The following is a 14298-nucleotide window of genomic DNA, read 5'->3' as shown; positions in this document are numbered from 1 at the left end:
TTTTTTTTTTTTTTTGTCTTTTTGAGGCAGGGTTTTGCTATGCAGTTCAGGCTAGCCTTGAGCTCACTTTGTAGCCCAGGCTGGTCTGGAACTTGCAGTGATCCTCTTGCCTCAGACTCCTGAGTACTGGGATTACGGGCATGTGCCACCATGCCTGGCAATAATTGAGTTTTAAATAGTAAATCTTTGTCATAGAGGGTGACCAGTAGATTACGAACAAAGGGCTGAATGGTGATCTATATCAAATCTGTCCTATTAAGCAAATACATGGTCCATATCCCTTAGTTCATTTCTGAGCTCATCCTCTACTCACATCCTGCCACATGCATGTCCCAACCTACTTCACAGCAAGCTAGGTTCCCTCCTTTGAATATTTCTTCCATTTCCTCTGCCTAGAACATACCCAAATCCCTATTAGACTAACTCTGTCACCTCCACCAATTCTTCACTTAAATTCTCTGACTACCCTTATCCTGCTCTGCTTTTTTCCCATAGCACATATCACCCCACATATTAAATGATTTTCATATTGTACTAGAAGAGGACTCAGCTGTAAGCAGCCTTTGCTACTATCTTATCAAGTAATGTTATACAAGAGACAATTTTCTCTAGATCTTGTGCTCTTTACAAATATGCATCATTCATTCATGCATTCATTTACCAAATGTCAGGTGAGTGCCCAGTACAGGCTAAAATAAAACTAGATCCAGATTTGCAATGGAGTGGAACAATAAACTAGGGATAAAAACAAATTAGGTTAAGATTTATACAGCATTTTTCCAGAATCATAAAATGTTGTGTTTATATTATTTAACATTTCTAGTGACCCAGTCTAATAGAAACAGGAATTACAGCAAAACTAATCAGGTAACTTACGAACAGGCAAATGAGAATCCTGTATCCGAAACTAAAACACTAAATTCAGCTCTTTCTGTACCATATTTATACAAGAAAGTATAAAAGGGACATGACCTCTGCACTTCAGTTTATAAACTGTTATAAGAACCAGTGAATAATTCAGCAACATACACTTAGGTACTGTACACTGATAATATAAAATGTTATCCATCTGTCTTACTTCTTTCTCACCGCTGAGTTAAAATACCTAACACCCAAGGTTAAAGGACGAAAGGTTTACTCAGCTCATAGTCTGTAGAGGTTTCAGTCCATAGTTGACTGGCACCAAGACCGGGTGACACATGACAGGGGGTAACAGCTCATGGTGGCAGAAGACAGCAAATATTAACAACCAAACCTTAATGGTGTCTTTCTGCCCCTTTTATACTCTATCCAGCCTGCTGGGATTAGGGCAGTACCAATCCAACAGTGCACTGATCCAGCAATCACCCACCCTTAGTCCCAGCATTGTACCACCAATTGATCACACACTCTAGATTCAGCCACCTCCGAAAAAGGCCCATCTAAAACTGCAAGAGGTTTGTGGGGACATGTAGACACACACCATAACATTCTGCCTCAGGCCCCTAAAGATTCATGCACATCCCTTTATGCAAAAGGCATTTAGTCCACCTCCAAGAGTTGCCAAAGTCCTAGCAGTTTCAGCATTGCTCAAAGGTCCAAATCCAAAGGGACCTTTGAGGTTTAAGGCAAATTCTTAGCTGTAAGAGTTTGTACAAATGAAAAGTTATACTTCCAACATTCAATAGCACAGGACAGACATTTCCACTGCAAAAGTTACAAAGAGAAAGATACAAAGGAATGGGACCAAAGCAAGCCCAAACTCCAGCAGGGCAAACATTAAGTCCTGTAGTTCCATATGCACCATCCGAGGTAACCTGTGGTAAAGTATGAAGGCCAAAGGGTTTGGGTAACTCTGCCCCTAAGGCACTTCCGCTGCAGCCCCCATGGCTTATTTATTGGGCCCACTCCACTCCCTCCTAGCAGTTTTCCTCAGATTATCTGCTTTCCTGATTTCTCAAAACTTCGGGTATCTCCAGTGAATCTTTGACTTCACACTCAGCTTCACACACTGCCCTCTCAAAGTCACTGCCTGACCTCCCAACTCTTTGCTTTCTGCATGTGCCTAACTAAAACCAGCACCATGTGGATGATGTCAAAGTCTGCTGGCAGCAGACAGGCTTCCTTCTCTCTGGACTGTAGAGGTCAAGTACGTGGATTGCTGAGCACTCCAAATCCAATTCTGAGGAATAAATTCTCTATGCTGCTGCCATTCTGGAACATGGTATATCTGCCGCCATTTTGGAACATGGTGCATTGGGGTTTTTTTCTCAAAGAAAAGTCTTTCACTTTGGCAATTCTGAGGCTGCTTTCAAAAGGTGGCATTGGTAGCCAGGCGTGGTGGCGCACGCCTGTAATCCCAGCACAAGGGAGGCTGAGGTAGGAGGGTCGTTGCGAGTTCGAGACCAGCCTAGGCTACTAAGTGAGCTCAAGGCCAGTTTGAACTGCACAGTGAGACCCTGTATCCAAAAAAAAAAAAAAAAAAAACAAAAAACACCAAAAGGTGGCACCCTACAGCTTCTTCTGATGCCCTCAGGCCATCTTTCCCATTTCCATTTCCTTCTCAGCAATCAAGACCTCTTCTGCTCTATTTTTGCAGTCCATAGTTCTACTGCAGCTTGCTGTCTGGTCAAGCTCACAACATTTTAAATCATTCTGCTCCTCTCTTTGCTCTTGATTCTCATCATAAATCTGGCTGAAAGTACCTAACAGCAGACATGCCACCACTTCAACATTCTATTGCCTTGAAATTTCTTCTGCCAGATTAGTTAGTCTGCCACCCTTAACTGCAGTCTCAGGCAAAATCTCTGGACAGGACAAAAATGCATACAAACTTTCTGTCAAGCCATACCACACACCATCTAGAGTCCAACAACCAATGCAGTCCTTCTTCACAGAAGAAATCTCTGGAACATGGTCTTTACTAGAAGGATTTCTATCAGTCTTCTGATCTTCTGAGCTCTGACCAGAATCTCCCATACAGAATATCCTAAGGCATTCCAGTGTTACTTTTTCAGCTGGCATCTCCAAATCTTTCCAAACTCTTCCCACAAGCCATTCCCAAAGGCTCCTGAACCACATGGTCAAGTATAGTTACAGCAACAACCCCACTTTTGGTACCAAATTCTGTCTTAGTTACTTTTGTCTTGCTGCTGAGACAAAATACCCAACACCCAAGGTTAAAGGAAAGAAGTTTACTTAGCTCACAGTTTGGAGTTTCAGTCCACAGTTGGCTGGTACCAAGACAGGCTGCCATGGCAAGGGGCAACAGCTCATGGTGGCAGAAGACAGCAAATATTAACAACCAAACCTTAATGGTGTCTTTCTGCCCCTTTTATACTCTATCCATCCTGCTGGGATTAGGGCAGTGCCACTCCAATCAGTGGACTGATCTAGCAATCACCCACCCTTAATCTCACATTATGCCTCCAATCACATGGGGGACATCTAGACACAAACCATAACACCACTGTGCAGAATGTTCACTAATAAAAGAAATAATTGCAAAGAACCCAAACTTTGCAAAGAATTACATTTCAGATTAACATCAAAATACTTGAATCCTTTTTAGACTCAAAAGCAAAACAAACGTTTGATTAGTTGTGGAGAACACAACCGAATAAGCAAAAATCATATTTGTGTCTATTATACCTGGTACAAAAATACCTCAGATAAAAATTATGTCTCATAGCTTAACATTGGTATTGAAATAAGTTAAAATCAAGTATGTGCCTAACAATTCTCATGCAGGTACTATAATGAGTTTATAAGCTTATAGTCTGATAAGAAGATTAAGGCGAATACTTTGGTAACACTAATGCAAGGCCAAATATAGTAAATTAGAGCTGTTGTCATGGCAAAAGAGATATACAACTGAAAAACAAGTTGTAATACTTCGTGTTTCCTATCAGAATGGTAATTTTTTTTCATTTTCAATGAAAATAGTCTTTTTTTTTTTCCCGGTACCAGGAATCGAACTCATGACCTTGCGCTTGCCAGGCAGGCGCTGTGCCGCTGAGCTAAATCCCCAGCCCCTCAATGAAAATAGTCTTAATAAACCATTAAGTTTCACTTACTTTGACACCTTCTGATATAACTATACATTATACATTTCTTTTAGTTTAAAGGAGCTTGAGATATAAATGTGAACTTCAATGCCAAGAACATCCCCAGCTCCTGCTTCTAGGAAGCTTAGGTTTCCCGGGGGAAAACAATGAACTTTTGGCAAAGTATTCATCCAACAGGCAGTAGGGTGCTACAGAGAGTGGACTTAGCAGTCAAGACAGATGTGGGGTGAATAAAAAGCCCTCACTGTTCAGCTATATGTGCAGGTGACTTTGTTCTATCGCACTTAATTTCCTTATCAATGTAATAATACTTTCTCCATGATCACTGCAAAAAATAAAACAATATATAAAGTTCCCATTAAATAAGCATCCAGGAAAATGGTAGCAATTATTAGCAATGAAGTAAAAGTATTATTACAATCAACATAAGTAGAAAGAGATGGAGGGTTCTTTAGAGAGTATTCCCAACATTGTGGAAACCTTTGCTGGAAATTAATTATTAAAGCCTGTAATAAGTTTCATATAAGGTTCACAACAGCTTTCAATAATAATACCAGCAGGAGTAACATGTTCTGACATGTTTGCATGTGTGTGGCCCTATCCTAAGGACTCTACATTACTCTTCTATTCCTGTAGCAATTCTCTGAGGTGGTTATCAACATCTTTATTTGATTAAACAGGAAACAGAGGCTCTGCAAGGATGATTTGCGCCCAATATTACATAGCTGGAAGGATCAGAGGCTCTGCAACCCCCCAACCCAGATCTCATGACTTCAAAGGGTAATTGCCACAGCAGATTCAAGAATGAGGCAATTTCTAAATTACACATTTTAGCTTTCTATTAATCATTACCACTGAATTCACAAATGTGAACGCCTAGCAGATGAGAATTGCACTGCCACTTAGGGAAATGAGTGATCAGAGTAAGTTTCTCAGGAAGACCCAAAACAAAACGAAACAAAAACATTCTTGATCACTTACTATACATGAACAGCTACCCACTATAAAGAAGATACATAAAATTAAGCTAAAACTTTATATTACTCAAGAGTTTTATAAAAGACAATACAAGGTTAAAATGACTTGCAATATTAATCAGAAAAGAAATTAAAAGAAAATGCTCATAAACACCACAAGAACATGTAAAATAAAATCATTGAACCTACTCAGATATAGAAATGTTGTTGACTCCCTTGGTGAGTTAAATTCATAAGGCTTTTCCAGTTCAGCTGCAGGTACCTGAACATAGTTCTTCATGCTGCATGAGACTATTTTCTAGTCGCTCTTCCTGCTTCGGGATCTTTTTACCTACTATTCAGGAAGTATGTAGTTCACTTTACTTCTAATTAGCACACAGCACTAAAGTACTTGTTGACAACAAATATAAGCTATCAAGAACTCAATAATATCCATATCAAATTATGCTAGCATGCAACTACCTTAAATAAGATACTAAAGTATTCCCATTGCTAGTTTAATAAAAGTAGATTTTCACAGAATTTAAATAAGAAAGTAAGTTTACTAAAACTTAAAACAATCCTTATCCATCCTCAGCCTTGCTTTTGGCTCCTCCCAAGAAACTCACTTGAGACTTACAACTATCCTATTTTCAACCTCTTCCCAACTTTCTATTTGCCAAAAGAAAAAAGGCTTAAGTGTATCACAGAGAAAGCCTCAAGCAATTGGCAAATCTAAGCAATACTGTTTTCTTTTAAACTTTAGCATATAGAGGAAATTCTCCCCCATAACATGTGGACTTTAAAACTCTGCTAATGATACACTAAAGAGGAAAAAAAACAGCAAGTTTCAAGTGGATAACTAAGCTGTATCTGGGCACAAATAAGGAGAAAAATTATAACCAAAAAAAAGTTATGCATATTTTAATGGTATACAGATAGGTTCAGGACAAATTAACTTACCTGAAGGGGTCTCTAAACCTTAGTGAGTGGAAAGAAAAATCTTACTACGTATCTCTCAGAATTAGGAGTACTAAATTAATAATACTATAAGAAAAGTGCCTGGAATGTAGAAGCCACCTAGGCCTTTTGTTTAGTATTTCACATACTACTAGTCAGCTATTTCTTCTCAAAGATATCCCAATAAAATTCTGTTTCCTTAGTTCCTCTAACAACAATCCTACAGTCCAGTATCACCAAATCTGCACACAAGAGATATACTGGTAGCAACCTCTAGGAGAGGAAACATCCTCTTTGATAGCAATTTGGTAGAATGAATTACAAACCTCTCCTGCTTGAGAGGCATTCACAGGAAGACTTGAGTGTCTACAAAGAGATGCTCACAGCCGAGATGAGAATATGGATCAAGCCCATGGGCACACAAAGGACTAGGAGAAGTCCACATAATGAGAATCAGCATTGTACACAGGTGTTGCATGAGTGGAGTACTTCTGTTTTTATGACAGCCTTTGCTTTCCTATGCAACCTTTGTGAGTGTGAGGACTAGAATAATTTTAAAAGACTCTATTTCAGATAAACAACTTTCAACTTTGTTAGTCAATAATTATTTAAATCTAAATAGAAATAATGTCTCTGTTATATAAATTCCACCATGCTACCGGTACTCCGGGAAAAGCTATCCTCTGAAACTAAAATGCTATCAGCAACATTGTTCTTGGAGTTAGAAAATGCTTAGATTCTATATGGAAACTGTAAGTCTGAATTAGATTTGTTTCACTTCTAAAAGCAGAAAATAAGTAGCACTTCTTTCTTCTAAGCGGTAACTAACTGTATTATCTCAGTTAGCTTTTATGTATAATATATCAGGAATTTAGTGAAATACTTAGAAATCACTGAATTTCATACATTTAAATGGATATAGCTATGATCACTAGATCATATAGCTATGATCACTAGATTTTGCTTCTTTATGCCCTCACCATGCATCTCCATCACAGCACCTGTAACAATCTATCCCTCTTATTTATAGTCATGCTTTTTTTACCACTATAGAATAAGTTCCTCAAATGCAAAGCTCACATACTTACTCATTGTTGTGTATGTCTGGTATATGGCAGAGATATTAATGTCTACTCATATGTGCTATATAACTCAATCAAATAATGACTAAGAAAATACATTAAAAGTACAAAAAATACATTATCTACCACTAAATGAAGATGAATATCATTTTTCCACTAGATGACAATGTCTATTTAATCAGTTTTAACAATTCATCGAAGATGGTTGGGGATTTAGTTCAGTGGCACAGAGCCTGCCTGGCAAGCGCAAGGTTGTGAGTTTGATTCCCAGTACCGGGGGCAGGGGCGGGGATTCATAGAAGAGTGCTTCAGTAATGAAGGTGAAAAGATAGACTCTGTTGGAAGATTTAAAAATATTATCCCTTCAAGAACTCTAATTCTGTGGTGTACAGAAGCATTAAGAGAATTTACCTCACATATATTCCATTCAAGGATAAAACAAAAAATTACACAGTTTCAGGACAAGACGTTTGCTTCATACAATCAAAAATATTTCAAGCTTTTCACCAACTAGAAAACCACACAAACACACATACACAAACTAAAATATGGGCATTATTTCTTTACTTCAGGGACTGGGGATTTAGCTCAGCAGCACAGCGCCTGCCTGGCAAGCACAAGGTCGTGAGTTTGATTCCTGGTACTGGAGAAAAATCACACACAAAAAAAAATCTTTACTTCAAAACACTGTGCTAAGAGTATGAACAGAGAATTAAAAAGAACCACCACCAGGCATGGTGGCACACATCTATAGTTCCAGCACTTGGGAGGCTGAGGCAGGAGGATCGCTGTGAGTCTAAGGCCAGCCTAGACTACATAGTGAACTCAAGGCCAACCTGAACTACAAAGTTAGACCCTGTCTCAAAATCAAAAACAAAAAAAATTCTAATTAACACAGGTTTAAAAATTAGGTTTTGAAACCAGATTTGGACCTTTGAGAACAAGAGATAGCCAATGTTAAACAGACCACATAGCCAGCAACAGGGGGCTGCAGGAATTTAGGCTAGACAGAAAATAACTTCCTGCTTAAGTGAAGAAAGGCCCCACTAAGGACACAGGACCTGAAGTTCAATACTGTGAGCCCCCCTCCCCAAAAAGAATGAGTAGGTTTGAACCACAGGGATAAACCAGTGATAGTGAAGCTGAGGTGTGCTCAAATGAACAACACAAGCATCCCCATGGAAGATGGCCAGTGGAAAAGCAAACTGCATATGCTAGAGATGTAGAACTTAGCAACATGGGAAGTGCTGCAAAGGAAGCATGAAAAGAGCCTGGTGACACATTAGATAAGGGGTCAAAGGTAAGGAAAGAGAATGAAACTGAGTCTTATCTTCAGGAAAGTGTTCCTTTTAAAAGGATTTTAATCCATTAGCAGAGTATTTTATTACATGATTCTTTCCACATGTAATTAAATACCATCTCTTCGTTCATTCTCAATTTCACTACTTGTCCTTCTTTATTCCCAGACATATAAACCTTATGGAAAAAGAGGACAACAAAGTGATAAATGGAATTTAAGTTCCAGTTATGCTTAGAAAAGGACCTTCTCCTTGCAGTGCAATACTGTGCTCTGTAGTAGGCACAACACTGATAAAACTCTGGTACATTTTCCCAAACTACACTGAGATACTATCTATATATATATTTTTTTAAAAAGCAGTTTCGTTTTTTCTAAGTCATCTAGTGATTGGTTCATATTCAACAACTGATATTTTTCCATTACTGCAATATTTTAAATGGGTATTACATACTAGATATTCTCCTTCTTAAAAGTAGTTAATTTACAGATATATATCTAAATAACAAAAATGCCTAGTTAGGGATTTAACTTTGTACTAACTGAAAAAAAATTAAGTATTACTCATCACAGTTACCCAATGAAAAAAAGCAATAAAGTAGGTAATAATCCTTTAGAAAATGTCATTTTAATTTAATTTCAAAATCTTCTAGAATCATCATTTGGGAAAAAAGTATCTGCTGCTGGCTTAGTCTGCAAACAGGTAAGAAGCAATCCAGGGAATGACACTGAAACCAGAACTGCAACCAGGAAGAATAAAGCACTCACACCTCTGTGCCACCACCAAGGACACTGCACATCCCTGGATCTTGCACACCACAGACCAGCTTCAAATGTGCTCAGGTGGCAATTTTGGCAAGGGGCGTAAACCACTTCTATGTCCCATCTCTGGAGGTAAGTAACTAGATGATGCAGAATTAGAAACTGAAATTGTGTAAGATTCCTTTTTATAGCATACAAAATATTAACTGATGTCCTCTACAACGTCTGCAGTATGCATGGTGTGTTAGAATTACAAGTAGAATTGAAATTTTCTTTATGTGTAATTTTTAAAAAACAGTATGTAAGCAATGTATTTTCTCTTTACACCATAGTACTGATATTTGGCTTGTAACATTAATGCTTTAGAGGGAAGGAGGTAATTATGTAATGGTCTAAGATAAAAGTTAGGAATCATAACAAAAAATAGAGGAAAGGAGAAAAGTAAATCAAACTACATTGAACTTATAATGAAACTGAAGAAGTAAAGTACTTAATATGTGTTTTGAGAGACCTACTGAAATATAAAAATATCAGCTGACAAAAACCAAAAATAAAAGGGGGGATGTGTGGCAGAGAGAAGCCTTTACCCTTGAAAAGGAGATGTAACTAATGTCCTTAAGGAAAGCTGGGAGTCACTAAGGGACATCTGTAGTATATTTGAACAAATTAGTATCTTTGGAGCTTTCTGTAAAACCTTGCACTTTTCAGAGCAAATATTTGTAAATGTATGAAATAATAAAGTCAGTCAAAAAATATAGTAACCTTTATTTTAAATGTAACAATCTTTTTACTTTAAAAGTGAAAGGTAAAGTATAGAGTTAATCTTGGTGTTTCCTTTTATTTAAAGACAAAAGAAACTCAATGTACAACTTTTCCATAAGTTGCCTGCTTATAAGTTGACTATTTCCTGTGAAAGACAACATAAATAAAAGTTCATGGAACATCACAGAATACTAGTTGGTGTCTTTTTAAAACTTGTTTTTGTTATATGAATGCCTACTGGCCCAGAAATTCTTATCTATCTCAAATCATTTTGAAAAAGGAACAATTTCTTGAGGCAGTCAAAAGTTTCCACAACTCAAAAATAAAAGTAAATCAAAATTTTCATAAGAAAACAAAAATTCTCATAAAAAAGATGTTACTAGGGCTATGGATCAAAAACTGCTCACATTAGAATTCAAAATATAGAAAATAGCATTAACATTAATATAGCAGTACCTGAGTATTTGTCGTTAATTGGTCCCAGGAAGCATGAGGAATACCAAAAATGATGAGTACTACTACTAACTTGGTTGGAAAGGGTAGCAAGTCAGGAGGCAACCAACACTGACAAATTGTGGCTTGCACTGGGAGTACTGGAATGAAATTTTCATAAAAATGTGCCCTGCCAAATTCAACAAGTGTCAAAGCAGTGAATACCAAGGTATGACTATAAGAAGACAGGATTGTGGAGCTCCTCATGGGCTCCAGTGATGTGCAAGTTACTGATTTCAATAGTATCAAGGTCCAAAGATAGATAGATAGACAAAGAGATTTATTTATTTTAGTATCTTGACAGAGACTGAGGATACTACTGACAATTATGCTTGGACCATTCCAGGCAAATCAAGACCTAGATTTATCCTACTTAATCTCTTTGAATACTGAGGTATTTCTAAAGGCATCTAATAATGCTGTCAAATTTTCAGTTACATGTAAAAAATGAGGAAGAGTAACAATTCAACCACGATAAATAAAGAGAAAATAAGGTTAAAAAAACAGACAAAAAAAAAAAAAGCCTATGAAAGACTGGATAAAAAAAAAACCTAAGCATTTATCTATCTTCAATTTTTCTAGTACACAATAACTATAATGTAGGGGCTGGGGATACAGATCAATGACACAGTGCTTGCTTGTCTGGCAAGCGCGGGTTGTGAGTTCGATTTCCTGTACTGGAAAAAAAAAACTACAATGATACTATATTAATAATGCAATAATTTTTATAAAAAGCACATTGTATAAACATATTATATGTTTTCTTTTTTTTTTGGCACAGGAATCAAACTCAGGACCTCACACTTGCCAGACAAGCACTGTGCTTCTAAGCTATATCCCCAGCCCCTTACTTAAACATTTTAATTAAAAATGTTGTATAAAATATCTACTATATTCAATCATGGCTCCTCATATTAAGACCTTAAAAATACACTAAGATTGAAGATATTAATCTACAGAAAATATAAGTAATTCCTTCACTAAAAGCAAAAAATAGATATAAATCGTAATGACGGCAAATGAATGAATTTACCTTAGATCTCTTGGGAAAATTACAGAAAACTAATTATGTTTATTTTTCTACTATATTGTTAACATTAATACATCTCTAAGGGACAAATAACACTCTTCCCAAATCCCTAACAAAATCAACATTCTGAAGAGTACAGTTTCTATTTCTTCTCTTATATTAAAATGTTCTGTTAAAATGTTGGGGATGAATCCTATTTAAGTGAACTGTATTTTCAAAGTACCATACTTTTCTCAGAAAAGCCTATAGCCATCCAAATGATGCCCTGGACTACTTTTAAAAGTGAATGAACATGTTCTAGCCCTGCTCAGGACTGGGAACAGAATAGCAGAATTCCTACTTCTAAAGCTCACCCTCAACATGATTCTCATTCACATCCAAGTTTGGAAGCCACTGCCCTGTAGAACCACTCTCTTTGTACATACAGTTTAAAAAATTAATTATCTGACTTTGTCTTACTGTGCCCTTTAAGTATTTGAGACACTATCCTTATCTAAATTATGCAACAGATAAAAAGTTATGATGCAGGCTGACTTACAAGATCATCTCATATTTTACAAGCAGGTGCTGCACCATTGAGCTGAATCCCTAGCCCCGTATCTTATATATTATAGTAACTACATGATATAAAGCACTATAGAATACCAAGTAAGTGACAGAAATGATAACTGCTAGGACGCTAAGAAAATACTCCACAGGAGATGCTGACATGACAAAGGCCTCTCCCTGGCAACAATGGGCTAGTATTTGTGGCTGAGCTCTCTGGAACTTTCCCATTACTTTCAAATGCTATCACTCACTGTACCTCCTAGGGAGTCAATTTCCTAAGCAACTTGAATAAATGAATACTTGGCAAACAATTGCTGAAATAAAGCAGGATAAAAGCCTAAATGGCTTTTAAAATCCTCAGCCAAGTATTACAAATAAAGGAAAACTAAAATTATTGCGACCTTTTCAACTTTTTTTTCTAAAACATGACCTTTAAATTTTTCACTTTCTGTAAGAACGGTTTGGTATGCTTCTCTGTATTCCATACTATTGTGTTCTTAAAATTACCATAATCTGGGGAAGGGGATTAAACTTTTTCTAAAAAAAATTTTAAATAATTTTTTAAAAAGGAAGCAAGTTGTATTAAGAATATGTAACCCCCACGAGATGATTATAAAATGCAAACATGTACTAATAAAAAATGTATATAAATAAATATATTACCATAATCCTTGAGGTTTCACAAGCAGTAGCTGGAGAAAGAATTATTTATTGAGCAACTAATCTACAACTCTAGCTCCATCTCTCCTAGGGAAGACTTCTGCTTATAGTGTAGGTGAGAAAGAGTGACTTACTTCTGGTGAGTCTAGACGGAATTGAGTAGGCCCTAAAACATAAGCTCGAAATTTTTAGTACTTACACAGGATCTGGTATGTACAGCTAAACAAACCTTGAAAGATTTCTTCCAGATTTGCGTTCTGCGATTCACTCTTCCTGCTTCTAAATGATAAACACATTTTGAATCTAGAAACCTGTCTCTTTAGGTGGCCAATCTGAGAACACCCATAAGTATGACTCAGGGTGCCTAGCTCACAAATTTCTGCTTAATCTCTTCTGCTGACCTAGAATGTTCTTTAAATACACTTGTAGAAGGTCTAATTTTGGAGAAGTGTAGAAAGCCTAATGACAAAGAGCAAGATGCAGTCTCCAACCAGTCTTGCTAATAATAAAACTGCTATTTGGACTTATAATACTGAATTTTATACTTCTGTATTTCAACTAGTTCGAAGTTCAGAGGGGTTCACAGATGGGACTGTTAGCCTCTAAAAACCAACAAATAACATGTGTCTCAGAAATATACCTGATTGGGCAAGGCTTGGTGGCACATGTCTATAATACAAGCTACTCAGGAGACTAAGGCACAGATCACAAATATAAAGCCAGCTTGGACAATTTAGAGAGATTCTGTCTCAAAAAGGGGTAAGGATGTAGCTCATTGTACCGTGCCCCTGGATTCAATCCCAGGTACTGAAAACTAAAGGAAAAAAGACAATATATCAGATTGGGAAAATATAACTGAATCTCACTTTTTTTAAAACAAGTATTGGGGCTGGGGATTTAGCTCAGCGGCACAGTGTCTGCCTGGCAAACGTGAGGTCGTGAGTTTGATTCCCGGTAGCAGAAAAAAAACAACAACAAAAAAAACCCAAGTATTTAGTGAAGACTACCATGCCCCACTACATTCAATGTGGGATAATTTAAACACAGACTACAATCCCTGGGCTTTGACAGCCCATAATTTGGTGGAAGAAGATAATCACATACAGAGAGAATTGTGACTACAGTAACAGCATGAAATAACGGGTTGTGACAAGGTAAGAATAGGAGACAGAGACTCTAAGGAAGGCAAACATTTAAAAGATGATCAACAAAAGTAAAAGACAACAGAAAAAATAGGAAGAAAGCTGTAAGAAATAGTATTTAAAAAAACAAAGGAGAATACTTCGAATCTTGTACTTTACAAGAGGACCAATTACATGAATAAAAGAGATAGGGACTTTCAAAACTGCTCTGTGAAGCCTGGCATGGTAGAACAGGCCTGTAATCCCAGCACTCTGTGAGGCTGAGGCATAGGATCCAGAAATGAACATGAGATTGAACAACTTAAGGAGACCCTATCTCAAAATTAAAAAGTGAAAAACAGCCAGGAATGTAGCTTAGTGAGGAAGCCCTGGGTTCAATCTCCAGCACCCCCTTCCTGTAACTCTGAAGAATGAGGAAACAGCAGAAGAAGTATTAAGAGCATTTTAAAATGCACGTAGACAGGCAAACATGATTTTTTGGTAATTTAATTTTAAAATGTCAAGATGGGCTAAATATTCTGGCCAAAAGCATAACGGAGGCAATTCCAGAGTACTTACAT

The 14298-nt window shown here is 37.0% G+C and overlaps 1 protein-coding gene across 5 annotated transcripts in view; it reads right to left on the bottom strand.

Annotated features, from left to right (window-relative positions):
• Efr3a (EFR3 homolog A) overlaps positions 1–14298 on the bottom strand; it is a 99322-nt gene that overhangs the window by 61160 nt on the left and 23864 nt on the right. The gene's annotated exons all lie outside the window — the stretch shown is intronic.

Source organism: Chinchilla lanigera, unplaced genomic scaffold (genome assembly GCF_000276665.1).
Source record: "Chinchilla lanigera isolate Chin_1 unplaced genomic scaffold, ChiLan1.0 scaffold00060, whole genome shotgun sequence".
Taxonomy (NCBI): Eukaryota; Metazoa; Chordata; class Mammalia; order Rodentia; family Chinchillidae; genus Chinchilla; species Chinchilla lanigera.
The sequence above is the reverse complement of the archived record's forward strand: the minus strand, read 5'-3'. Positions and strand labels throughout refer to the sequence as shown.